The following is a 26,979-nucleotide window of genomic DNA, read 5'->3' as shown; positions in this document are numbered from 1 at the left end:
CAAATTTTACCAGTGCGTACCAGCAGCACGGTGTGGAGGCCCACCTTCACGCCGTGAGGCAACAACCTGGAGAGACCCTCCGGGCCTTTATCTCCCGCTTCACCAAGGTACGTGGAACTATTCCGCGTATCTTTGATGCATCTATTATCACGACTTTCCGCCAGGGGATCCATGACGAGAAGATGCTGGAGAAGCTGGCAACACATTAGGTGGAAACTGTCTCCACCTTGTTTGCCTTGGCGGACAAATACGCCAGGGCTGCAGAGGGCCGTGCGTGGCACTCTGCAACTCAGGCAGGACTCGCTCAGACGAGTGGGCCCAGTGTCGCTGCCCTTGGCAGTGGCAAGAAAAAGAACAAGAAGAACCGTGGCTTCGATAAGTCGTGAGTTGGGGGCCAGGTCGCTGCAGCAGCAGCGATCGGGGGCCAGAACTCCCGTGGCAAGCGCCCACGACAACAGTGCACCGACCCCGGGTCGTGCCCAGTTCATCCTGGGGCTCGCCACAGTGCCACTGAGTGCCGCGAGATCCAGAAGCTCGCGGAGCGCCTTAGCAAAAGGCATGACCAAGCCTCTAGGGAAGGCTCCTCCTCCCCCCCCTCCCCCCGCGCGGCGGTTAAGCAAGGAGAAGGCCTCCGATGCCGTTGCTGCCGCGACGGAGAGGGAGTTGGGGTATCAAGCCCCAAACAAAGACCTCAAGGGTCTCTTCCACCAGTCCGACTCCGAGTCCGGTGGTGACGAGCACCGCAAGAAGCTGTACGTCATGTACGGCGGCAGTTCGGAGCTCATCTCTCGGTGGGACGTCAAGACCCTTCGCCGAGAGGTCCTCTCGGTGAAGCCGTGGACGCCAAAGGCGGCACCCCACCAGCGGTGGAAGAGCACCACCATCTCCTTCGGGCCATCTGACTACCCGGAGAACATGGCGGGCGCTGGTGTGCTGCCGCTCGTCCTCGCACCCACCATCGCCAACGTCGGCCTCCACCACGTGCTGATCAACGGAGGCGCAGGCCTCAGCGTCATCAGCTATGCAGCGTTTAAACACCTGCAAATCCTGAAGTCCAAGCTGGCTCCCTCGCGCCCATTCTCCGGAGTGGGCCCGAATCCTATTTACCTGGGAGGGACCATCTCCCTGCCGGTCACATTCGGGACGGAGGTCAACTTCCACACAGAGAATGTGCAGTTCAAAGTTGCGGAAGTTAACCTCCCCTTCAATGCCATCATAGGTAGACCGGCCCTGTATCGGTTCATGGCCGTTGCCCATTACGGGTATTTGGTCCTCAAGATGCCGTCCCCGGTAGGTGTACTCACCGTGCAGAGCGACCGGACCGCCGCCATCGTGGCAGTTGAGAAGCTCCATACGCTGGCTGTAACACCCTAATGTAATTTTCCCAAATTTTAAGGAATTTATTTGGGCCTAAATAAATTTTCCAGGGTTTTTCCCTAATTTATTATAAGGTCAACATGTTTGTGCATTCATGCTGGAGCATTGTTTTTCTTGTGTTGAGTTTATAGGATCTGAATTCAAACTTATTTGAATTCAAATAGTTTTATTTGAATGTTTGAGTGTAGAAAAGAAAAAGGAAAGAAGAAAAGGAAAAGAAAGGGCAGCCCATTTCCTTCTCTCAGCCCGGCCCACCGCCTTTCCCTCTTCTTCTCCCGCATGGGCCACGGCGGCCCAGCTTCCCCTTCCCCCTCGGGCCCCTCTCTCCTCTCCCCTCCCCGCTTGGGCCGCGCCGGCCCAGCTCTCCCCGTTCCCCAGCCAGGAGCACCCCCTCTCCTCTCTCCCTCTGACCCGCTGTCCCCACGCGTCAGCGCCCCCTTCTCCTTCCTCCATTCCTTCTCCGGCGCAACTTTCCCCCGAGATCCCCGGCGAGCTTCTTCCCCTGGGCCCGCACGCCGAGGCCTCAACCCCCGCCTTTAATTGGCCCCGCAGACCCTCCCCACACCCTCTGCCTTACCCCGCCGCCACCCAAAACCCTAGCGCCGCCGTTCCCTCGCTCCGCCTCGCCAACCTCCTCGGCCTCACCGTGGACCGGGCGCTCTGCCGTGCCTCGGACCACCACGACCCCCGCAAACGCCCCGCCTCGATCCCTAGAAGCTTCTCGAGCCGGCATTGGAGCCCTAGCCCCCGGCACCGCCGGAATTGAGCCACGACCCCGCCGCCGGTGATCTGCTCTGCCGCCGCAATTCTTCCCCTCCGTTGCGTCCCGGGCTCTCTTAACTTCTTGATCACTTGCGCAGGAGCTTCTTGAGTCGACCCAGAGTAATTAGAGCCCCGGAGTCTGCCTGTGGCCGTCGGACCGCGAGCACCCGATCTTCTCCGCCGCCGGTCGTCGTCGTCTTCCTCCTTCCGCCGCAGTCCCGGCCACCACAAGCCCCTGGTGAGCATCACACTCCCTCCCCGAAGCTTATGCGCTAGATGTCGTGGTCTAGGACCCGCCCTAGCCTCTGGAACGCCACTCGCCGGCGATGTCCTCCACCCCGAGCCGTGGATCGCAAAGCCCGAGCCCCCCTAGGCCCAGCTGTAGCCCTAGATCAATTCCCCGTGCCATGTTGATGCTCCCTGGCCTGAAGCCGTGAAGATTAGACCACCAGAGCGACGGGAACGTCGAGCTCCGGCGAGCCCCGAGCCGCGCCGCCGCGGGCTTGATCGCCGGCATCTTCTGCCGCCGCCTGTGCTCCCCGACCCAACCCGAGCCGTCCGATCCGAAGTCAGCGGTCGGGATTAGATCCCGCGTACCTCTTCCATCCCAGCCCTCCGATCAAGATCCAGTGGACCGGACCCCCTCGGACAGATCGGACCGTCCGTAAACGGCAGTTAGATCGGACCGTCCGAACCGGATCGCGTGTAAACCGTTAGATCTAGATCCAGCGGCCACGATGCGCGCATACCCCTTCGCGAAATAGATCTGATCTGGGCCGTAGAAGTTAGATCCAGTGGTCCAGATTAGCGCGTACCGCTTCAGCCTGGCCATTTTGTTAAAGAGCCCCTGCGCTTTTCAAGAATCAACCCGCAGTCCACTGCAGTTCAATAACAATTGCAGTTTAGCCCTATTTCTTGCACCGAAGCCCCTGATCTTTATAGAATTTGAACCCGCAGTCCAAGCCCTGTATTTTCACGTGTTAGCCCCTGCGTTTAGCCTTTAATTATGTTTAGGTTCCTGGTTTTTGTCCAGAACCCCTTGGAAGTTCTATTTTTCTTACAGTTTAGTCCCTGGACCTTGTTTTAGCCCTAGATTTTGCGTTTTAGCTCCGTTTTAAGCGCTCTTTATGTCCACGCGATCGTTGTAACACGTAGAATAGTTCTAGGCCAGTTTTGTGTGCTGTTCTATTGCATTGGTGTACTATTTTCTTATAGTTGCTATTGTTTGTACATGTGTGTATGTGTGGACTATGCTTGATGATCGTGAGTAGACGCGGAGCCTTTGGATGAGTACCAGGAGCAGCCATCTTCCGAGCAGTTCGAGCAGCCATCTTCCGAGCAGTTCGAGCAGCAGCCGGGAGAGTACGAGGAAGGCAAGTATAACATGAATCTCCTATCACTTTTTAATACCATTTCATACTGCATTTTAATACTGTATGCCTATAAGGACTTTCCTAGCCACATTATATCCTATACATATGTCCTTTGGGTTGCATTTTGGTTAGTTGTGCTAGGTTGCTGCGCTATAACAAACTTGGTCCTTTTTCATTATATTTGATTAACAGTCTTATGCAACTTAATCCTGAGCGTGGCCCTCTGTGCTGTGTGCTTGAGTGGCTCACGTCTCCGTAAAAGATGTTTTTGTTAGAAACTTGGTTTAGGGGGCCAGCACGGTGCTTAGTGCTTGGTTGGCCACTCTCCATAAGGACCGGTTCATAGAGCGACAACCTGGGACAACCGCGCAACCACAAGACTGGAATGGGACGGTCTTGACTTACTAATTAGGTTGTGTTGGTTCGGGAGTAACTTACCTGCGTGGGCAAGAGGGGTGGTAAGCTTCAATGGTCCCTGCTCCTCCGGCTTGGTCTGTGCTGTGTGTCTTGTACCCCCGGAGGTGGGCCCCATTATTGCTGATCCAGAATCCTTAGCGTTACACCTTACCAATGTGATCCTTTGTAACGGTCTCGTAGTGTGCTTGCTAGCCATCTCACCTAAGGAAGTGTGATGAACTACTAGCGTAGCTCACGACTTGTGGGTAAAGTTGTGCAACCTCTCGAGAGTGTAAAACTGATATATCAGCTGTGCTCACAGTCATGAGCGGCCCAGATCCTCCTTTTGATTAGTGGGGTTATCAACCTTTGATTAGGGAGATTCCCCGGGTGGTTGGGTTTGGATGGTTCTCAGTAGTTCTTAATTAATACTGATTAATTTCTTATGCAATTTGGGTTCATGGTAATTCATCCACTTGTAGTAATTAGCTTTAATAAAATTTTGTTAAGACTAAAAGCTAATGCAGTTGAGACAGCTAGCCTAGAGCCTCATAGTTTGTGTTATACTTGTTGAGTACTAGTTTTTACTCACCCTTGCATCTCTACTCTTCTGTTCCATTTCGGATATCTTCGACTGCTGCTCAGTGCCCGGTAACGTGGAGGACTACGTCAGCGGCTTCAACGACTTCTAGGCATTTGTCTCCCAGTCGACGTCCCTGTGGCGCCCAGCTCTTCATGTATCTCTTTTACGCTTCCGCAACTCTTGAACCGATTCTTGATTCGGTTGTAATAAAACAATTCATTTACGATTTATATTGATGTTATTCGTGATATGTGTTGTGATATCTTGATGATTCTGTTGTATATATGCGTGACTTGATCCTGGCGCATATATGATTGCTCGATTTATGTTCTTTATAAATCGGGTGTGACACTGGCAGTAGAGCTTGCCCTAGCAGCTGGCACAGAGGGGTCCGACCCGTCATCCTCATGTGCCAAGGCTCCGGCCAAGGCACCCAAGGTCCGTCCGTCCGATACGGACAATGTTCCCGTGAAGACCATCCAGGTCGGAGCGGAGGCCTCCCAGACCGTCCGCATCAGTGGGAATCTGGGAGAGAAATAGGAAAGCGCGCTCATCGCCTTCCTCCTGGCAAATGTTGACGTGTTCGCCTGGGAACCATCACAAATGCCCGGGATCCCTAGGGAGGTGATTGAGCACCATCTGCAGATCCGGCCCGACGCCAGACCGGTTCGACAAAAGCCACGGAAGCAGTCCATCGAGCGGCAAAACTTCATCCATGAAGAGGTCTACCACCCAGTGTGGTTGGCCAATCCGGTCGTTGTCCCAAAGGCTAACGGGAAGCTTCGGATGTGCATCGACTACACCAATCTCAATAAGGCATGTCCAAAAGACCTCTATCCACTTCCTCGAATAGATCAGATTGTAGACTCCACCTCCGGGTGTGACTTGCTCTCCTTCATAGATGCCTATTTTGGTTTCCATCAAATCAAAATGGCTAGGGATGATAGGAAGCATTTGTTTGCTCCGGTGGTTGGGGGTGGTGAGGAAGAGGTCGGGGAGCTTCTAGACAATGCAGGGAAGCTCAGTGTGGGACCAATTGGGGTCGTGGGGGGCCGGAGAAGGGTGCTCGACGGCGAACAGAAAGCAGCGGTGGTGGAGATTGCCGGCACTCATCGGGAAGCCGGTGTGGTGCACTAGGGATTCAATTGGGAGGTTGTAAAGCTCCACGGGGCTTCAACAGGTAAGCAAGATCACAGGGCGGCCGTTGGGCGTGTGTTAAGGCCAGGAGCGGTACTGTGGGTACCAGCAAGGCAGAGCGGCGGCCAGGGGCGAAGCTCTGCGCCGGCGACAGGGGGGCAGAGCAGAGCACGTGCCCGAGGAAGAAGAAGAGAGGGGAGGGGTCCGGGGGACCTGTTTGGAAATTCCTAGAATTTTAGGGACATCTCGGTAAAGAAAGATTTCCCACTGATGTAGAGGTCTAATGAGGAAATGCCCAAAATGAAAGTTGGAGAGTTTTTCAAACTCTACAATATTGTTTTAGGTCTCAAGTTCAAAAACTCAAAGTTTATAGCTTTACATTTTAAATTTTGAACAAAAGTAGAATTCGAATTACTTTTGTCCTTACCAAGATTGATTTGATGTAATTTTGGATACATTTGTAAGTTTTAATGGGATGTCATGATGACTTGTATTCTTGCATTTTAGCCCTTAAGTAAACTCTAAAAGTTACTCTTATACTTCAATAATTTGCATAAGAGGACCCAAATTTTTGCATTAATTATATTTAGGTCCCTGCTTTCACATAAAGACCTATTTTTCTTAGGATTTTAATCTATCTATTACATTTTCTTTCCTATGGTGATATAAATTTGACACCTAGTGTTATATTTTTCCTAGGTTTTGATGCTATCTCCCATTTTATCCAATTAACACTTAAGGACCTATACTTTACAGAATTACAATTATACCCCTATTCCTTTGTGCTATACACATACACCATAGCAAACATACACTTTTCACACTAAAACCTAGTGTCTATATTTCTAATTACCTGAATGTCACAGCATACTGCTTTTGTAACAGTGGATGGTCTTTATTGCTATATTGTAATGCCATATGGACTGCTTAATGCTCTACCCACTTTTGCTCGTGCAATGAACATCACTTTAGGTGATTTGGTTAGAGATATAGTTGAGGTGTATGTTGATGACATCATAGTCAAGACTAGAGAATCGGATTCCTTACTAGAAAATTTAGCTCAAGTCTTCGACAAGCTACGCGTGACCTCTACAAAGCTTAACCCCGAGAAATGCGTTTTTGGCGTTTCGGCGGGAAAGCTCCTTGGTTTCCTGGTCTCCCACCGGGGGATCGAGGCAAACCCGGACAAGGTCCGGGCAATCGAGGCATTGAGGCCCCCTGCGCATCTCAAGGATGTACAGAGGTTGACCGGGTCCCTTGCAGCCCTCAACCGCTTCATCTCGAGGTTGGCAGAGAGGGCCCTTCCCTTCTTCAAGCTGATGAGGGGGTCCGGTCCATTCATATGGACTGAAGAGGCAGAACAAGCCTTCCAGGAGATGAAGCAGTACCTTACCTCCCTGCCGGTCCTGATCGCACCGGATCCAGGTGAGACACTGTTTCTTTACCTAGCAACGATGACTGAAGTGATCAGCATGGTGCTGGTCACTGAGAGGTCCGAGCAACTCCTGCAGGGGGCCCCCGTGGTCCCCCTGTGGGATGGAGGTCCGGCCTCCACCAGTGTGACAACCGACCCTGCTTCAGAGGGCTCGGCCGGGTCCGGACCCGGAGAAGCATCAGGAGACCTGGGGTCCAGTGCGTCCCCAGCTAAAACAGAAGGACCCAGTCTGGTAGAAAAAGTCAAGACCGTCCAGAAGCCGGTCTACTACGTCAGCGAGGTCCTTCATGAGGCAAAAGCCAGGTATCCTGAGATGCATAAGCTTCTTTATGCCATTCTCGTTGCGTCCAGGAAACTTCGTCACTATTTTTAGGCCCACAAGATTGTGGTGGTGACCTCCTACCCATTGAGGGCCATTCTCCACAATTCCAACGCCACGAGCAACATCGCCAAGTGGGTAGCAGAGCTCGCTGGTTTTCAACTCGACTTCCGACCATGCCACGCTGTCAAGAGCCAGGTCCTTGCAGACTTCATTGCAGAATGGACTCCAACTCCAAGTGTCTCAAGGGGTCCGGACCATGGGTCGGACCCCCCACCTCAGGCCAGGGCTCCGGTGTTCACCGGACCTCACTGGACACTTTTCTTCGACGGGTCCGCATGCAACAAGAAGGCTGGGGCTGGCATGGTCCTCATCGACCCACATGGCGAGCAAGTGAAGTACATGGTGCACCTCGACTTTGAGGCCACCAACAACATGGCGGAGTATGAGGCCTTAATCTTTGGACTCACGGTGGCTCTGTCCCTAGGGGTCCGGGAGCTCCTGGTCAAAGGAGACTCCCAACTCGTCATCAGGCAGGTCCGGGGGGAGTGTTGCTGCAACAATCCCCAGCTGGTAGCCTACCTCATCCATGTGAGGAAGCTGGAGAAGGACTTCGATGTGCTGGAACTGCAACATGTTCCACACGAAGGCAACTCAGCGGCTGATGCACTCTCTGCGAGGGCATCGACTCAGGCATCCGTGCCGGAGGGCGTTTTTCAAAGACGTCTGCTGAAGCCTTCTGCCCAGCCTGCCGATCTGGGTGAAGGGGGTCGGACTAGCACCTCGAAGCTAGCGATCCCGGCGGCGCTCCATCCGTGGAGCATGCCAAGGGTTGTGTGCGCCCTTGAGGGTCCCGAAGACCTCAGGGAGCCACGTCCAGTTTCTCAAGAAGGTCCCGATGCATGGATCTCCAAGGTCCAGGACTACCTGACAGACAATTTCCTTCCTGAAGACCAAACATCTACTGAGCGCATAGTCCGGCTGGCTAAGCGGTACACGGTGGTAGAAGGGGATCTCTACCGCTGTGGCACTAACAGCATCCTCATGCGGTGCATCACCCGGGAAGAGGGCTGCGACTTGCTCGCAGAGATCCATGGAGGCGAGTGCGGAAGTCATTCTTCATCCCGCATGCTGGTCGGTAAGGCCTTCCAGCATGGTTTTTACTGGCCGACAGCGCTCCAGGATGCAGCTGATCTGGTAAGGTCCTGCAAAGCGTGTCAATTTCATGCAAAGCAGATACACACTCTAGCTCAGGCCCTGCAGATGATTCCACCCTCATGGCCCTTTGCCGTGTGGGGGTTGGATATCTTGGGACCCTTCCCTAGGGCCGTCGGTGGGTACCGGTACCTCCACGTCGCCATTGACAAGTTCACCAAGTGGCCGGAAGCAACCCCAGTGGTCAACATTACCAAGGCGTCAGCAACAACCTTCCTCAAGTCAATCGTGTGCCGATTCGGGGTCCCGAACCGGATCATTACCGACAATGGGACTCAGTTCACAAGCCAATACTTCCAGGAGTACTGCAAGGACATTGGAATCCAGCTCTGTTTCACCTCCGTGGCACATCCCAAGAGCAATGGCCAAGTTGAGCGGGCTAATGCTGAGATCCTCCGAGAGCTCAAGATCTGGACCTATAGCAATCTTGAGAAGCATGGCACAGAATGGGTTGACCAGCTTCCAAGCGTACTGTGGGGAAACCGGACCACACCCAACCGGGCAACTAGAGAAACCCCTTTCTTCTTGGTCTACGGGGCCGAAGCATGCCTTCCCCCGGAGATTGCCATGGGCTCTCTACGAGTCCTAGCTTTTGATGAGGACTTGCAGGAACAGGAGCGTCACCAAGATATGGACCTCGTCGATGAGCGAAGATGGCGAGCAGCAGTCCAAAATGCACGGTACAACCAAGCGCTCCTGTCAGACCCGGGGCCACCGGGCTGGGCACATAACATAGTTTAAAGAGGTCTAAGAGATTAAATCCGTCTTATCTCTTATTCATCTTATTTATCTCTTATTTATCCCGTTTAAATAAGAGATAAGGTTAACCGATACAGGGGGAATCTAATCGAGATATGTTCTGGTACGATTCCTCAGCTGGTATTGGTTAGTATCTTTGTAACCCTGGCCTCTCGGATATACAAGGGAGGTCAGGGACCCCTCGCAAAAACAGGAGATCATTAGGTCATTCTACACCAAAGAGAATACAAACCACCGTACAGGACGTAGGGTGTTACGCTCCGTGCGGCCCGAACCTGTCTAAAGTCTTGTGTTCTTTGCACCTTCGAGTTCCTGATCTCGGCGTCCCCTCACCCAAAACTTACCACTTTGGGTATATCCCTTGGTGGGCAGCCGGTTAAACACCGACAGCTGGCGCGCCAGGTAGGGGAGCGCATCGAAGATCCACTGGCGAACTCGACGGCATCTTTCTAGTTCACCAGGTGGCGGATTGCAACCTTCACGCATGTGCATCGACGAGTCGATTCATCGAGTTCGAGATCGGATCCTTCAGCGAACGGCTACATCGATCTCGACTACTCGGCTCGACTTCACCTCGCGCTGCAACGTCGATGCACCGCCGCAGTCGACCCGGTTGATGCCCAGTGTAGAAGCCGTTGTCGGCTTGTCGAGGAGGACGTAGGGTGTTACGCTCCGTGCGGCCCGAACCTGTCCAAAGTCTTGTGTTCTTTGCACCTTCGAGTTCCTGATCTCGGCGTCCCCTCACCCAAAACTTACCACCTTGGGTATATCCCTTGGTGGGCAGCCGGTTAAACACCGACAGCTGGCGCGCCAGGTAGGGGAGCGCATCGAAGATCCACCAGCGAACTCGACGGCATCTTTCTAGTTCACCAGGTGGCGGATTGCAACCTTCACGCATGTGCATCGACAAGTCGATTCATCGAGTTCGAGATCGGATCCTTCAGCGAACGGCTACATCGATCTCGACTACTCGGCTCGACTTCACCTCGCGCTGCAACGTCGATGCACCGCCGCAGTCGACCTCGACGACCCGGTTCAACTTCGGCTTGTGCTGCAATATCCACGTGCAGCAGCGACGAGTTCGACTACTTTGACTTCGTGAGGACGATCGGCAGCCCGCCGACGACTACTTCAACTACTCGTCTCAACTTGAAAACTAGTCGGAATCGACTCCGACTAGTCGAGCTTCGTCAACAAACCGTCGCAGCTCCATCAACGAGCTCCACGGCTTCGTCAATATTCGTCCACGAATCAAGCTAAGTGATTTATACCTTTTCCGACTTGTTCTTCACAGGATCGGCTACCTTTTCGGGTACGCCTCTCGATGGGCATGAAATCCTCGGGGGGCTACGCCCTGATCGACTACTCCTGGGATGCTAGACCGACAGCCACAGCTTTGGTGCACCGAGTACTGGAGGCTCTGCCACAGACTTGATGCACCGAGTGCTGGCGGCTTTGCCACGGCCTTATGACACTGACTATGGAGGCTACGCCACAAAGTTGTGTTCTGAGTGCTGGAGGCTTCATGGGACTACGCCCTATGGAAGTATAGATCTTTGCGTGTTGCCACACACGCCCTCGCCGATTACTTATGCGTGTATGTCTCTCGATGGGTACAAAACCCTCCAGAGCTACACATCGCCGACTACTTTATGCGCACCGCGCATCCTCTTTGTCGCATGACGACTTCTTTGTCTTCTTTTAACGGTTGCTAAAGTACTCGGGTAGCACACGCCTTAATCCATGAAACCTCGACTCTTCTGTAAGCCTATGCTCCTACGCGTGCATGCGGCTGAGCTCCCTACGCTATGGTCTATGGCCATCAGGGATCAGGTGCTTAAACGTAACGGGCTAACTGCCCGGGGAAATTACATGGCCTAGCAAGAGCAAGACGCGAAATTTTTACACCGAATAAATTTTGATTCCTTCATATTATTACTGAGTACTACTCGGTACCTTCGCATTATGCTACATAATGTATGCATTGTCTTTTTTCAGATCAAGCTTCGGCAACAACCCTCCAGGCAGCACGGCGTGCCATCACAGTTCTGCTAGTTCCCAGGCTTGGGGGCTGGGCGATGCGCACTACTCGACATGGCTCCTTCGGCTCTTCTGGCTCGTAAGCTCGGGGGCTGGACGCCGCAAAACTACTCGAAGAAGACTCATATGAAGACTGAGAGTGCAGAAAAAATCTTAAGTCACCGCGCGGTTAAATAAACCAGCGGGAGGCTTACTTTCATTATGCAGAGGCGAAGAGTTTCTCTCAGAATTCCAGAGTAACACCAACGCCACGGTTTTTAGATCCTTATCTCCATATTTGTGGTATTTGGATTTAAGGCTCGGAGGCTGCGGGGTACGTGGCATCGACTACTTATTTTTCAAATTTCTTTGAAGGATAAGAAGGATTACAGACTAATGGGACCCTCAGCCTGATTCTCCGATTCAACCTAAGGCTCGGGGGCTACTCCATATGGAGTGCGATTTTTCAAATCGCACACCATATCAAAAATAAAATTCGGGGCATGAGCACCTCATAGCTTCGATGCAGCCAAGCAAGTACTCGAGGAAGGACTTCAAGACGAAGCTTCAGAAGAAGTCGAAGACTGCTTCGAAAGTACTCGATAAGCCTGCAGTACTCAGCTACGAAGAGCTCGGGGGCTTGTCAGATCCGGGGCCACCGGGCTGGGCACATAACATAGTTTAAAGAGGTCTAAGAGATTAAATCCGTCTTATCTCTTATTCATCTTATTTATCTCTTATTTATCCCGTTTAAATAAGAGATAAGGTTAACCGATACAGGGGGAATCTACTCGAGATATGTTCTGGTACGATTCCTCAGCTGGTATTGGTTAGTATCTTTGTAACCCTGGCCTCTCGGATATATAAGGGAGGTTAGGGACCCCTCGCAAAAAACAGGAGATCATTAGGTCATTCTACACCAAAGAGAATACAAACCACCGTACAGGACGTAGGGTGTTACGCTCCGTGCGGCCCGAACCTGTCTAAAGTCTTGTGTTCTTTGCACCTTCGAGTTCCTGATCTCGGCATCCCCTCACCCAAAACTTACCACCTTGGGTATATCCCTTGGTGGGCAGCCGGTTAAACACCGACAGCTCCGGCGCTATCATCAACGGTTCGTGCATAATAGGGAGCTCCGGGTCGGGGACCTGGTCCTAAGGCAGATCTTGAACCGAGAGGGGCTGCACAAACTCTCCCCCAGCTGGGAAGGGCCCTTCAAGGTAACAAAGGTATGCCAATCCGGATCTGTTCGTTTGGCTACAGAGGAAGGCATGCAGCTACCCAATCCGTGGAACATTGAACACCTCCGTAAGTTCTACCCTTAGGGGCCTAGTTGAGAGGAAATTCTTTCCTTTGTAATTGGTAGCATCTCTGTGCGGACCAGGGCGATGGAGGTCCGCCCTCATAAACCCGGCCCCTGGCATACATCGCACACTCTATTGTACCAATTTATTGAGGAAAAATTTATTCTCAGTATGTCCTTAGGGCTTATGTGATCCTATTTTTCCTTGTTTCTCGCTACACTAACCCCCCACATGGTCCTCCATGCTCGTGGCGTGCCCGAGGCCTATCTTGAGTTGTTACGCTGTGTCTCTGCTCCAGGACCTCTGCTTCATAGGAGAGAAGGAACCGGCTACCCGGGAACTGGCTTCAGGGAAACGTGCTCGTTCTTTGCTGGGGTCCAGGGTCGTGTAGCCGCTTAGCCTGGTTCCGTACCCTAAGCCTACACATCCTGCCCCCCTAGGATGAGTACCGTAGTACCTCGAACCACAGACCTAGGAAACTGGACCCCTTTTAGTCCTCGAACCCAGGTCCTGGTGCTCTGACTCGCTATGCAACTCAATGAACCCTCACCGGCAAAGTTCAGGACCTCGTGGGGATGTCTACTAAGTGTCGATCCTAGGCCGTGTGCAGGACCTCAGTTTTATGGCAGCTAGTCCTGACCCATCGTGACTACCTCCCAGGGGGCCAAGGGACCTCGGTACGCTTGAGAGCACATCATAGAATCACCAATCAGAAAAACAGCTAAGTATTTTCACACAAACAGACACATGAAACACTTAAATCTCGCTTTTAACAAAGCGAATGCATTACTGATTATGTACACAGTATACATTACATCGCAAAAGCTATATTACAAAAACAGCAAAAAAGATGCTACTCCTATTGTTCTAGTGGTCCGGAGGAGTCTCCCCTCCTTGTAGGTCCGGGACAGCGCCGAACGAGGGTTGCCACCATGTCCGCCGCTTCCTGCACTCCTTCCTGCGCCGCGGCCGCCGTCGCCCGGATGGGGCCAACCAGAACCGGAGTCAGTTGGAAGGCGGGGTCGTGGCTCCGGAAGTAGGTAAGAATGTACTCCGCCATTCCTCGGGCAACCGCCCGTCCCTGTGTCTCCAGAAGGTCGAATGTGGCAGACTCCAGGTGTCGCAGACGCTCGGCGGCGGAGTCTAGCACCGGGAAGACAACGCCAAGTGAGGGTGGGGCCTCTGCAACCCGGATGGGACTTAGCCCAAGTGCATCCAGGGAGGGGTTCACTTCACCGGCCCACCTCACGATCCGGCCGATGCTGGCGCTCCGCTCCGCCAGGTACTCCTCCACCTTGGCCTCCCTCGCCTGGAGCTCCTCCTGGTAGATGGCGAGGTTGGCCTCCCTTTTGCCACCTTGGCCTCCCTCACTTGGAGGGATGCCTCCTGCTCCTGGACCCTCCGGGTCCGGGCTGCCAGCTCCTCCTGGTGGATGGCGAGGTTGGCCTCCCATCTCTCCACGGCTGCCGCCCGTTACCCCAGGGCGGCGCACTGCTCTTCGGTCAGCTTCATCGCTGCCTTGGCCTGGTTGGTCAGCTTGAGGGCGACCTGCGTCTTCTCCTCCGCCGCGAGCTTCCGCTCCAGGGCCTTCACCTCCCACCGTGTGGCCGCCTTCTCCCACTGGGCAGCCGCCGCCTCTCGCTCGAGGACCTTCTGCAGCTGCTCTTGCAGGTCATCGCGCTCCTGCGCAAGCTGGACGCGCTCCCCGGCGTAGTGGCAGAGACTATCTTGATGCGGTCCCCCAGGCGATGCTCCCAGTCGAAGAGGTGGAGGCGCTCCGCCTCCAGCTTCTCCAACTCCCGGTGGAAGCCCGCATCCGTCTCCTCCAGCGTCTGCTGGGTCTCGATCAGGAGGCGGGGGAGAGGGACCTCTGCTAGGCTCGGAAGAAGGTGCCTCCCGTACACCACCTCTAGCTCCTCCTGCGCGGGTGGTGAGACGGTGCTTGCGACCTCCGCGACCTCCGGCGCTGTGGCCTCTGCCGCCGCCGCAGCCTCCTCTGCTGCTGGCTCTGCCGGAGAGGCCTCCGTCATGGCGTCTGGCGTCGCCGCCGCTGCTGGCGCCTCGGCCACCGCAGCAGGTCGAGCAGCCTCCTCCTGAGGCACGGCTTCGGGCCTTAGGGGTGTGACCTCCGGCTCCGGACCCCCGGGTCCGGACTCTACCGGTGCAGGCGCGGGTGGAGCCCCTGCTGGTGTTGTCGCCGACTTCCCAGCAGGGAAGGATGGAGCTGGTAGGGGGCTGGACCCCTCAGCTGGCGCATCGCCAGCAGGCGCGCTGGGCACATCTGAAGAAAGGGGCCTGGCGTACACAAATGGGGTTAAGGCCTAGAAATTAAATCGAGTAAAGAAAAACTCTAAGAAGGCTGCTTACTTGTCACACCCGATTTATAAAGAACATAAATCGAGCAATCATATATGCGCCAGGATCAAGTCGCGCATATATACAACAGATTATCAAGATATCACAACACATGTCATGAACAAAAGTGTATAAATTATAAAAGAAATGTCTTTATTACAACTGAATCAAGAATCAGTTCAAGGAATGCGGAAGCGTAAAATAAATACATGAAGAGTGGGGCACCACAGGGACGTCAACTGGGAGACAAACGCCTAGAAGTCGTCAAAGCCGCTGATGTAATCCTCCACGTTGCCAGGCACTGAGCAGCAGTCGAAGATATCCGAAATAGAACAGAAGAGTAGAGAGGCAAGTGTGAGTACAAACTAGTACTCAACAAGTATAACACAAACTATGAGGCTCTAAGGTTAGCTGACTCAACTGCATTAGCTTTTAGTCTTGGCAAATTTTATTGAAACTATTTACTATAAGTGGATGAATTACCATAAACCCAAATTGCATAAGAAATTAATCAATGTTAATTAAGAACTACTGAGAACCATCCAAACCAAAACCACCCGGGGAATCTCCCTAACCAAAGGTTGATAACCCCACTAATCAGACGGAGGATCTGGGCCGCTCATGACTGTGAGCACAGCTGATATATCAGTTTTACACTCTCGAGAGGTTGCACAACTTTACCCACAAGTCGTGAGCTACGCTAGTGGTTCATCACACTTCCTTAGGTGAGATGGCTAGCAAGCACACTACGAGACCGTTACAAAGGATCACATTGGTACGGTGTAACCGCTAAGGATTCTGGATCAGCAACGATGGGGCCCACCTCCGGGGGTACAAGACACACAGCACAGACCAAGCCGGAGGAGCAGGGACCATTGAAGCTTACCACCCCTCTTGCCCACGCAGGTAAGTTACTCACGAACCAACACGACCTAATTAGTAAGTCAAGACCGTCCCATTCCAGTCTTATGGTTGCGCGGTTGTCCCAGGTTGTCGCTCTATGAACCGGTCCTTATGGAGAGTGGCCAACCAAGCACTAAGCACCATGCTGGCCCCCTAAACCATGTTTCTAACAAAAACATCTTTTAAGGACGCACGAACCACTCAAGCACACAGCACAGAGGGTCGGCTCCAGAATTAAGTTGCATAAGACCATTAATCAAATTAATTAAAAAGGACCCAGATATGTTATAGCGCAGCAACCTAGCACAACTAACCAAAATGCAACCCAAAGGATATATATAAAGGTTAAATAAGTGGCTAGGAAAGTCCTTATAGGCATACAGTATTAAAATGCAGTATGAAATTGTATTTAAAAGTGATAGGAGGTTCATGTTATACTTGCCTTTCTCGTACTCTCCCGGCTGCTACTCGAACTGCTCGGAAGATGGCTGCTCCTGGTACTGCTCCAAAGGCTCGGCGTCTACTCACAATCATCACGCATGGTCCACACATACACATATACACAATAAAAGCATCTATAAGAAAATAGTACACCAAAACAATAGAACAGCATGCAAAACTAGACTAGAACTATTCTACGCGTTACAACGATCGCGTGGATATAAAGAGCGCTTAAAACGGAGCTAAAACGCAAAATCTAGGGCTAAAACAAGGTCCAGTGGCTTTTCTGTAAAAAAACAGGAACTCCAGGGGGTTTTATGCAAAAACTGAGGGCTAAAACCTAATTAAAGGGTAAACACAGGGGCTAGACTGCAAAAACTATAGAGCTAGGGCTGATAAACAATTTCCAGGAAGCTCAGGGGGTTAAAAGGGAGGAAAAGGACCTATTTGTAAATATTTACAGGCTACAGAAAGGATGGCGGGTTGATACATCAAAAGAACAGGGGCTCTTTAGCAAAACGGCTGGCCGAAGGGGTATGCTTTAATCTGGGCCGTTGGATCTAAAGCAGGCGGCTGAGATCTAACGCCGATCGGGATCTAATCCGATCCGCCGGTTTGAAATCGTGCGGCGCGGGTCAGATACCGGTCTGGATCTAATCCAGACCGTTATCCTCGGATCGAACGGCTGAGAGTACTCCGGCGGCTCCGGCGGCGGCGGGACTACGGGCGCGGTGGAGAGCTCGCCGGCGCCACGCGATGGAGCGATTCCGTGGGCGACGGACGACGAGATCCGGTCGGGGAGAGAGAGGAGGACACAGGGAAACGATTTGAGGGGTTCGGGGGCGGCAATGCTGGCCGTAGCGGCCGAGCGACGGCGGCGAGCGGCTCGGGGACGCCGGCGAGCGCGCGCGGCCGCGGAGAGGCGAGACCGAGGGGAAAGGGAGGCGGGAGAGGGTCCTTACCCCACCGGGGCAAACCCACGGTGCTTGGGCGACGGCGGAAGGCGGCGAGGAGCCGGCGCGGCGGCGACCCGAGGCTTGCGGCAACGGCGGTGCTCGGGGCTAGGGTTTGCGCGAACGGGGCACGATGGCGGCTTAGGGGAAACCCTAGAGAGGCAGCGGGGCTTTATAGGGCGGCCACGCGGCGTCCTGGCGAGCAGGCCCGAGGCGGAGGCGGACACGGCGGTGCGGTCGAGCTCGGACTCGAGCTCGAGACCGGCTCGATCGTGAGGAAAGGGATGCCCCTGACGGGTGGGGTCGCCCTGTCAGCGGCCGCGAGGGAGAGAGCGGGGAGGTAAGGGCCGCGCGGTGGGCTGGGCCGAGCGAGCGGCCCAGGGGAAGCTGGCGCGCGTGCGTGTTGGGCTGAGGGAGTCGCGGAGGCCCACGCGGGGGAGGGAAAGAGGGATCGGAGGAGCTGGGCCTCGGGCGGCTTTGGGCCGTGGGAAGGAAGAGAGGGAGAGAGGGCCCGCGGGGAAGGAGAGAAGGGGAGGGATGCTGGGCTGGGCTGGCCGGCTGCTGGGTTGGGCTGCCTTCTTTTATTCTTTTTCCTTTTCTTCTTTTTTTTCTAACTCACTAATTCAAACAATTCTAATTGAATTCAAATACAATTTGAATTCAAACCTATACACTCAACACAAATAAAACAATGTTGTAGCATGAATGCACAAACAAGTTGTTCCTAAAATAAATTTTATTTTCTTGTGTTATAAAATTGCTTTAAATGCCACAAAATTGAAGAAAAACCCTGGAAATTTTATTTGAGCCAAAATAAATTCATCAAAAATTAGGGAAAATTACATTAGGGTGTTACATTACTCGAAGTCAAACAACTCCCAACCTCCCCGAGCGATTGGGGGGACTCCCGCCGCTGGCGCTCCCAGTGGCGGGGGCGGGGCTTGTGGCTCTGGCTCCGATGGTGGTGGAGGTGTCACTGGGCGCCGCGTCATTGGTGGCGACGATGGGATCTCCTACGGCTGCTGCTGTTGCGGCGGAGGCGGCAGAGCCCAAGCGCTGCTTTGCCCCTCCGTCTCCGCCGTCTTCTGGCACTTGGGGGCCGGCTCCCCCATGAAGGAACTGTCACCGCGCTGGAGCCTCCGGGACCTGGACCCCTCCTCCTGGCTGCTCCGGGCGGTGGCCGCTCCCCGCGCCTCGTCGTCTCTCCGGGCCGTGGTGCCGCCCACACTCTGCTTGTGGCGGCGCTCCGGCTCCGGTTCTTTCCCTTTTCCTCTCCCGGTGGGGTCCGGACCTCCGTGGCTGGGCCCGCCGAGACCTTGGCTGGTGCGTTGCTGGCGGTCGGGGGAGGCGCCAGGGATGTGGATCCCACGGTTGGGGCCGCCTCCCAGTTGCCGGACCGCCAGGCCACCCTCGTCGAGGGTCGGCATCGACGCTAGGACCGCTGAACGCAGCGCCTGGTCCTCGCATAGGGCCTTGATCCCGCTCGAGAGGACCAGTGTCTCAAGGGAGAATGCCTTGCCGGTCATCCCCTGGATCGCGACCTCCAGTTCCGCCCTGGTGAAATCGGTGCCGGGCCCGCGCACGATCCTGCAGTAGTCGTTTGGCCCTGTGTACATACAGGCCATCCTGGTCTGCTGCTGCAGGGGGGCAATGCGATGCCTCAGGAAGTCACCCAGCACCATCATGGACGTCAGGCCGCCTTTTGCCAGATTCTTGACCTGGTTCAGGATCGGGTTGAGCTCCGCCGGCAGCGACGGCTTGGCCTTCCAGGTGCTGCAATCGCTGAGGAGCCTTTCCATTGGCAGCTCCAGGCATTCGTTGGTGTCGGTCTTGGCGATAACCTAGCTGTCACACCAGTCCTCCCACTTGGCGCTGGAGAAGGCGCTGATGTAGGAGTCGGTCATCCCTTGCCGGAGCTGGAAGTAGTAAGCGCCGACCTCGCGCTTGCTCCTCCCTGACCCGACCAGGGCGTAAAAATGCCTGAAGATGGCGGTGCAGGGATGGACCCCTACGAACATCTCCATGAAATGGGCGAAAACCGCCACGAGGAGGACGGAGTGGGGGGTGAGGCGCTAAAGCTGGAGGCTGAACTCCTCCAGGAGCAGGAGGAAGAAGGAGGAGATCGGCGGCACCAACCCGCACATGGCGTACGAGTTGAAGAGGACGAACTCCCCCGCGGCCAGGTCGCGGAGGGGGCTTTGCCAGCCCGGATCTTCCCGGCGAGCTCCGGCGTGGTCCACCCCAGAAGGCGGCGCACTGAGTCCAGCTGGATCTCGCGCTGGAAGCGGCGGGGATAATAAAGAGAAGACATGGTGATCGACGCTACGATTGCGGGAGATGGATCGCCAAGGAGCAGGAAGAGGAAGGAATACTGAGCGCAAGAAAGCTGATCGCAAAGGTGCAAGCGGAGGCGAAGGGGCGCTGCGGCGACTATTGAAGGCAAGAGCGAAAAGGTAGCCAGTCTCTTCGGCGCCTACCTTTTATGTAAAAGCTGCTCGCCCTCTCCAGCTCCGCAGCGACCGAGGAGAAGCCGAACGGCTGCCTACACCAGGCCCTCTCCTCTCACACTCAATGACTGGTGGGCCCAGGCCCGCCAGTCAAGGGAGTGGCCGCTGGAGGCAGGGGGAAAAGGCGGAATCCAAACTGCCAGAGCCGCGGGACGGGCTCGAATAAGACAAGAATCTGAACCGCCTGACGCGTGCGGCGCGGGCGGAGGACGGGCCCCTCGGGGATCCCGCCAAGGGGGAAAAGACATTCCTGCCCTTTCCCGGCGAGAACAAGTTGTCCACCCGGCGCAACGCTGGGATATGGCCCCACCTGCGGGTTCGATCCTCACCCGAGGTGGGCCCGGGAGCCTCTGTCGGTACATACGGACAGGGGTACCTCCTGCTAGGGTGTCCAGACCCTTAGCGTCTCGCTGTCGCCTCACAGGTAAGGGCGCGATGGAGTCTAGCTCCGGCGTGTGCGCCAAGCGCATCGTGGTGGACGCGCGCCACCACATGCTCGACCGCCCATCCTCCACCATCGCCAAGGAACTGCTCAATGACTAGAAGGTCATAATAGTCCGCTAAGAGGAGATCGGCATCTCCGCGGGCCTAGCCCGTCAGGGAGTCACCTGACAGTCTGTCCGCCATGATGGACACGAGGTTATCCGTGACCTCACCCTTGTCCTCTGGGAGACGGGACGTACGGTCCGGACCTGACAGCTCGGATCGTGGCCTCCAGACCTCCCCCCCGAGCTCGTATAGGTCCGGCGCCCCTACGTGCCCATGAGGATAAGGTACTCGGGGATGGCCTCCACAGGCCCGGACCCCCCAGGGGGTCCGGCTCCGCCACGTGTGGGAGCCAGACCCCTATGGGCCTATCTCTCCAACTGGCCTCGGGGGCCCAGACCCCCCCCCTTTCCTCCTGGATGGGGTCCGGCGCCGCCACGTGCTGCCAAGGTGGCAGCTCTAGGGCCGTCCCTGCCACGTGCCCATGGCAGAAGGCCCTCTGTGGAACACCAGCCCAACAACCGCATTAAATGCGGGTAGGTGAGCCGGTGTGCCCAAGTCAAAGCATGGTCTGCCCAACTGACACCACGGTAAGCCCGCCTATTTCCAAGGTGGCGCGTCACTGTGCTCTGCGTGCGGGTAGACGGCGTGTAGTCACATCACGTTGCCGCGCGCGTGAGTAATGATGGCCTGCTGCAGGTGTGCTGAGGCGTGCGCTGCAATAGTGCGCGCGGAGGCGACGGCGCAGCAGGGTCAGCGCTGCTTATTCATCTGTCAGAGGGACCTGACCCAACAGTGGCAGCACGGCTTCTACTATTGGGTAACATTGACAGCAGTCACTGTGCCGGCAAGGCGGCACACGGCCATATCCAGGCTGTAGATACGCACATCAACTTCCCGATCGTGAGGACTACAGGAAGGAGCTGGAGAAGAAGATCACATATCCCTCACATTACAGGCTCCTGTTGGCCAGGCCCACCTGTCGGGACCCCGCACAGTGTAAGCACTCCCCTTGGACTATAAAAGGGAGAGCGCACCCGTTAGAACACAGGTTTCTCCGGAAGTCCCTTCTCAGTCTACACAAGGACTAGACCCACAAGCCTTCCTCGAAGCTTCCACAATCAATACAATACTCAAGTGGACGTAGGGTATTACGCTCCGGCGGCCCGAACCACTCTAAATCCTCTTGTCCTTCCCGTGTTCATCGGCCCATCGATCAAGTGCTCCTAGGTCTCCCCCAAACTCTTCCTAAACTAGGATTAGGCGGGTGCATTCCGCCACCCCGCTGGAAATTTCCTCCGACAGGTATGTATCTATATAAGTATTGTGTTAGAACATTTATCAATGATAGAGAGCGCAAGGTACACAATTTTGATTATTGGCTTCCTATTATTTGTTTTCATGAATTTCTAATACTTATATCTAACCCGTGAGCATAAATTGATGGACTAGTTATAAAGAAATTTCAATGGTACTTGTCTGATTTCACCACTTGTAGTGATTTTTATGACTATCGCGCTAGATCCAATTTATCACTTGTATGTGACGTAGTAGTCGTGCTCACTATAGCACAAATACCCATCTCCTACGCTCCATAAGCCCTATTTTTCACGGGATTGCAACTATAACAGTAACATATTACAAATCAGGTCATTTGCTGCTATAGATACATAATCGTGATTCAAATCATATTCTATCAAGTTTCTAGCCTTGGGTCAACATGGATCCGAGGGTTTTGGGTGGAATTCAAGCGCCAACCCACCTAGGTCCTGTGCAAACGAGAAATGCCCACCTGTCCCTCTTCTCCCGGGGTGGGTTTAATTTCTCTTTTGGTGTAGGGGGCTAGGGGCGGAGGGGGCCTCTGCCACCACGGAGGAGCTCTCTCCTTGCTGGTGCGGCAGTCTCTCACGGGTCCAGAGGCGACGCAAGGATGACGGTTGCATCAGAGAATTGGTCACCGTTCTCTTCATGGTAGCCTTTTGACCTGTAACAATAATCTTGGCTTGCGTGACATGCATATGCATGCATAAACTTGTAACTTCTTTCGTAAAATTCCATAAATTAAAAGGAGATAAATTTGGCATTCCAAAACCGGGCTAGATAGTTATGGAGAGGAGGTTAAATTGCAAATTGGATTCCTCTATTGTGTAGTCTTCGTCGAGACGACCAAAATGAGTATGTGGATCTCCTGACTTCCAAATGTAAAAGTTATGGCCAATGGAAGCTTTTACTAAAGAAACAGATGAAATAATCACCTATTACTAGCAAAAATAATCGTCAAATTACTGAACTAAATTTATGAGATTATTGAATAATATTCAGTAATAGCTCGCCGGTTATTGAACTACTGAAAAAATATTCAGTAATTCTGCTAAGATTAGCTATTGGTGTAGAATAAACTGCTACACCTAAGGTGTAGCATAGCACATGAGTATATACATCCCTATTTTTTAAATATATTATTATTATACCTTAGTATTATTATATAAAAATAAATATATCCATATACTCTATGTATGATCACGTATCCAACATATATACTATTATAGATATTCTAGTATGATCACATACTCCATGTACATACTCTTCGTTTGGTCAGATATGTCCTACATCATGAGATACACATGTTGTGGAAGTAGCTACAAGCGAATGTAGAAAAGTTTTATATATACATATATATACACACACAGTGTCGTCACCTTTTAAGGGTATTCATTTTAAAAAACCAAATCTTTTAACTATATCCTTTTTCCTAGTTGCCCGAACCCCTAAATTCATGTTCTTACTATGTCTTGATAGTGATTGAAGGCATTCTAGCCTTCTAAGGTGATATGCTGATCCTAGAATAACATAATGTGCGCTTTCATGATGAGGTCCCTCTTGGACGAGCATTCGTTTATGTGAATCCGAAGAAACTGGAACGTCCGGTTTCTAAACCGGACCATTCACTTGTTGCAAGGACTCCTTGTGAGGTGTACGTTCAGTGTTTGTATGATGGTGCGTTTTTCTTTTTGCTCAACCCAAACTACCCCTAGTTGACAAAGTTCATGCTGCAGCCGTGTCCAAGTGACCACATGCCTAGCGCGAGTCTGGAAGCCACTTCATAGAGGATGCCACATTACCCATGCATGCCCGGAAGCACACAATGGCAGCTAGTACGGCTCCATTAATATGTTAAGGACAAGATCCCATCTGAAAATACGGCAACACCCCAAGTACAAATTAATTAGATACTACCAACTGTACCACATGCTTGTCGCGGACGTGCTTTCAAAGTTTTATTGGAGACAAGAACGACTCTTAGACCACAGATTTACGGAATAATAGAAATGGCGGGTACAATTAGTGCCACCTTTTTTTTTGCTTGACACCATTTATGCAATTTGGTTGTGTGCAAAGCAATACAGCAACAACCCAATTCAATCTTGTTCTTTGCAAAGGAATTCCTGATTTTGGTCGAGCATCTATATTGCTGCACAGTGAGGGATTTATTGGTTGCACAAACAAATGCAGCCAATTCATGTTTGAGAAATGAACAACTGGTATACATATGGTGCGGATAGTATAAGCATGTACAACATTATTGACAGTTAATATTTTTCCCGTCAAATAATGCGCAGTAATCTCCATTTTTTCAGTGGAAAAATGAAGAGGAAAAGATGTATAAGCAGTTTCAGAATTTACATGTATCGGAGAAATAGAAAACATCTACTGGGCGTCAATCTCTACCGCTGCTATCCACATGCTTGACAAGCCCTGCAAAGGGAAAAAGGATCAATATTACAAAGTGTACCATATAAAATTATTAATTTTTTTACTTTACTTCACGGAAAAGATATCGGACACATTATCACTCATGCTAAGCTTGCTCATTTCTAGCACCTAACAACCTCACTTATGTTTATTTTCTACGTACTCCCTCCGTCCTAAAATATAAGATATTAAAAGATTTAAAATTTATATTAAATATAAAGCATCCTAAGGTGTTTGGAAACTAATTCTTTCATCCTAAGGTGTTTGGAAACTAATTCTTTCCAGCCGGCTATGAAATCAGCAAAATGACAACCAAACTGCATACATCATTTTTCCATCTTCTTAATAAATATGTTATGAAGATGGTAGGATGCCCATGTTAAAATCGAAGCTGCCTAGCTGACGACAAGCCCATGTGACCTCTATGTACGTTGTGCCACCTGTTTGTACAAGTGGCCATGATGTCAGGCTTATAAAGCACTGAGGCTGTCCGGCCGCCGACGGCCCCAGCTAGTAAAATTACCTGATAAGAAGCTCCTAAGATGCCAACAAAGATGACGTGGATGTTATCCAAAAAGGGAAAAGTGCCAAAACTACAAATTAAATTTAGTCATTGAAATTTGGATTGTGATCAAATTTAGTCTTCAACAAACTCGGCCCAACCATTCGACTAAACCAAGCACAAAAATTCCATGAAATTTATCAAAAGAACTGGATGACTGCAAAGCTCAAGAACAAACACCGTCTATCTAAAGTACGAAAATGGATAACAGCCTGGAAGAAACTAGCTATATAGGATGAATCAAGGGAAAGACAACAACTAATTAAGACTCCACCCAACTTACCTTGATAGTTGAACGATTAGTGAGTGGCGGATCGGAGGAGGCGCGCGGCCTCGTCGGCAGCGAGGATGCACGTCCAGACCCAGCCGTCGAGCAGCAGGAACACGTTGTGCGCGATAGACACCGCCGTCTCCCGTGGCATCGCCATTCGCGAGTAACTTTTCTTTGGCAACTACTTGAGACCACCTCACAAGTAAGCCTTATATGGTAACGGAGGAGGAAGGAGAGGAGAAGAGAAGAGAAGGTAGCAACGACGATGTCGGAGCGAGACCGGCTCTGAGGGGAGACTCAGCCATGATGCGTACAAAAAGGAAATGATCATACCAGCTCCATCGACACGGCCGGCGACGCGCGCGTCGGCGTCACCCCACATGGCTGGATGAATGATTGCCATTACGGTACGGAGGAGACCATCAATTTTATAATTTTAATTAGTTGAAGAGTATAATCGAGTAGGTTTGTGGTTTTGGACCAATCTCGTTGCGGCAGCAGGAAGGAGCAATCTCTGGCAAAGGCTATAAATTGGGCTCGGCTTCACAGGAGTTGTTTAACGAAAGTCCTTGGATTATATATTTATACGCCAACTTGGTGACTGATCGTCGTAAACCAGCATGGTTGTTCTCCTGTGTCACCTACATGCTGATTTGTGCAACAAACCAGCCCTGCCCAAGGTTTGACGCTGTGCTACAAGAAGCAGCTAGATCAAAAGCAATGGGTTTGGTGATGGCAACGGCAAATAAATTAATTGTCACAAAAAATGGGCAGGGTGACACCACACTAGTTGGCAGGCATAGAAGCGACGCGTCATCGTTTGCTGAACGAATGATTGCCATTTTGGTGAGGAGGAGAGCAGGACCTTTTTAGTTTTGGTCATGAACGGCGGCTCGTCGCGTGGGATTGGGTGAGGATAACCCGGGCAACATGGAGGAACAACCCGGACAAGTCTTTTAGTTTGGCTTTACACGTTCTACGCCGAGTCTTTTGGAGATGAATCGCTGGACGGGATTTTCATCTGAGGAACATGCTTATAAGCTAGTAGTTGATCGTCCACGTACCCAGCCATCATCCAGCGTCTTATTTTGGCCTTTCGATATCTTCAATCTGTCCTTGTTTTTTTGGATGTCAACTTCTACCCTATTTATTTTCCAGATATATATATCTGGAGTCAACTTTGTCAGATGCAGAGAACCACATGCCCACATCCATGATCCGAATTAACCTGTAACGGTCATAAATAAATGCCAATTTATTGGCTTTTGAGACATTATTTTAACCTGTAGTTAGATATATATTGTATCTATATGTATTGTATCTAGATGTATAGTAAAAACTATATATCTAAAAAACTAAAATGATCTATAATTTAATTTAGAATAGAGGAAGTATGAAAAATGACAAGCAAAATGCTGAAGAGTTACAGTATTTTGAAGTTACTTTCATAGAAAAATCTTGCCATGCAATTTTGGAAAATCCAGTCGAGGTACAAGACAATGCGCATCCAACTCACCTTCCTCACTGTCCAGACCTATGTTACTGAGACATATTTGAGTTCTGAGGATGCGTCACATTGTCAACATCGGAGGATGAGAAGCAACTAGGAATATGATGCTACCACATGTTTCTCGCCGATGTTCTTACAACTGATCTTTATTGAAATTGAAAACAATGCAATAAAAATAAAAAGAAAGGAAAATATGTATGAACTGTTTCGAATTACATCTCTATATACTTAAGAAAGAGAAAATATATGACATCCATATCAACCGCAGTATGCACATGTTTATGACCAACCTTGAAATGGGAGAAAAGAATCAATATTACGAAATGGATTATACTATACGAAGATAACAGCTCGATATTACACTAAACTATGCTATCTTTTGAACACCTATTAACCATATATACTTGACCTAAAATACTAATGGTCTGTTCTCAACTTCTGTAACATGCACATCATCAGATTAAGTAGAAACAGATTACACTAAACATTAAAATGAAATACTTACTGACGACAAGCCCATGTGATCTCTGTGTACGTAGCGCCACTGTTTGTACAAGTC

At 51.8% G+C, this 26,979-nt stretch overlaps 1 long non-coding RNA gene across 1 annotated transcript; it reads right to left on the bottom strand.

Annotated features, from left to right (window-relative positions):
- Positions 1-23,749: 23,749 nt before the first annotated feature.
- On the bottom strand, positions 23,750-25,417 carry LOC112887042. The gene is made up of 2 exons (XR_003227477.1): positions 24,923-25,417; positions 23,750-24,080 (listed from the first exon to the last, which is right to left on the bottom strand). It is a non-coding gene; the product is annotated as an uncharacterized LOC112887042 (long non-coding RNA).
- Between the last annotated feature and the right edge of the window lie 1,562 nt (positions 25,418-26,979).

This window comes from Panicum hallii, chromosome 3, assembly GCF_002211085.1.
Source record: "Panicum hallii strain FIL2 chromosome 3, PHallii_v3.1, whole genome shotgun sequence".
Lineage (NCBI taxonomy): Eukaryota > Viridiplantae > Streptophyta > Magnoliopsida > Poales > Poaceae > Panicum > Panicum hallii.
The sequence above is the reverse complement of the archived record's forward strand: the minus strand, read 5'-3'. Positions and strand labels throughout refer to the sequence as shown.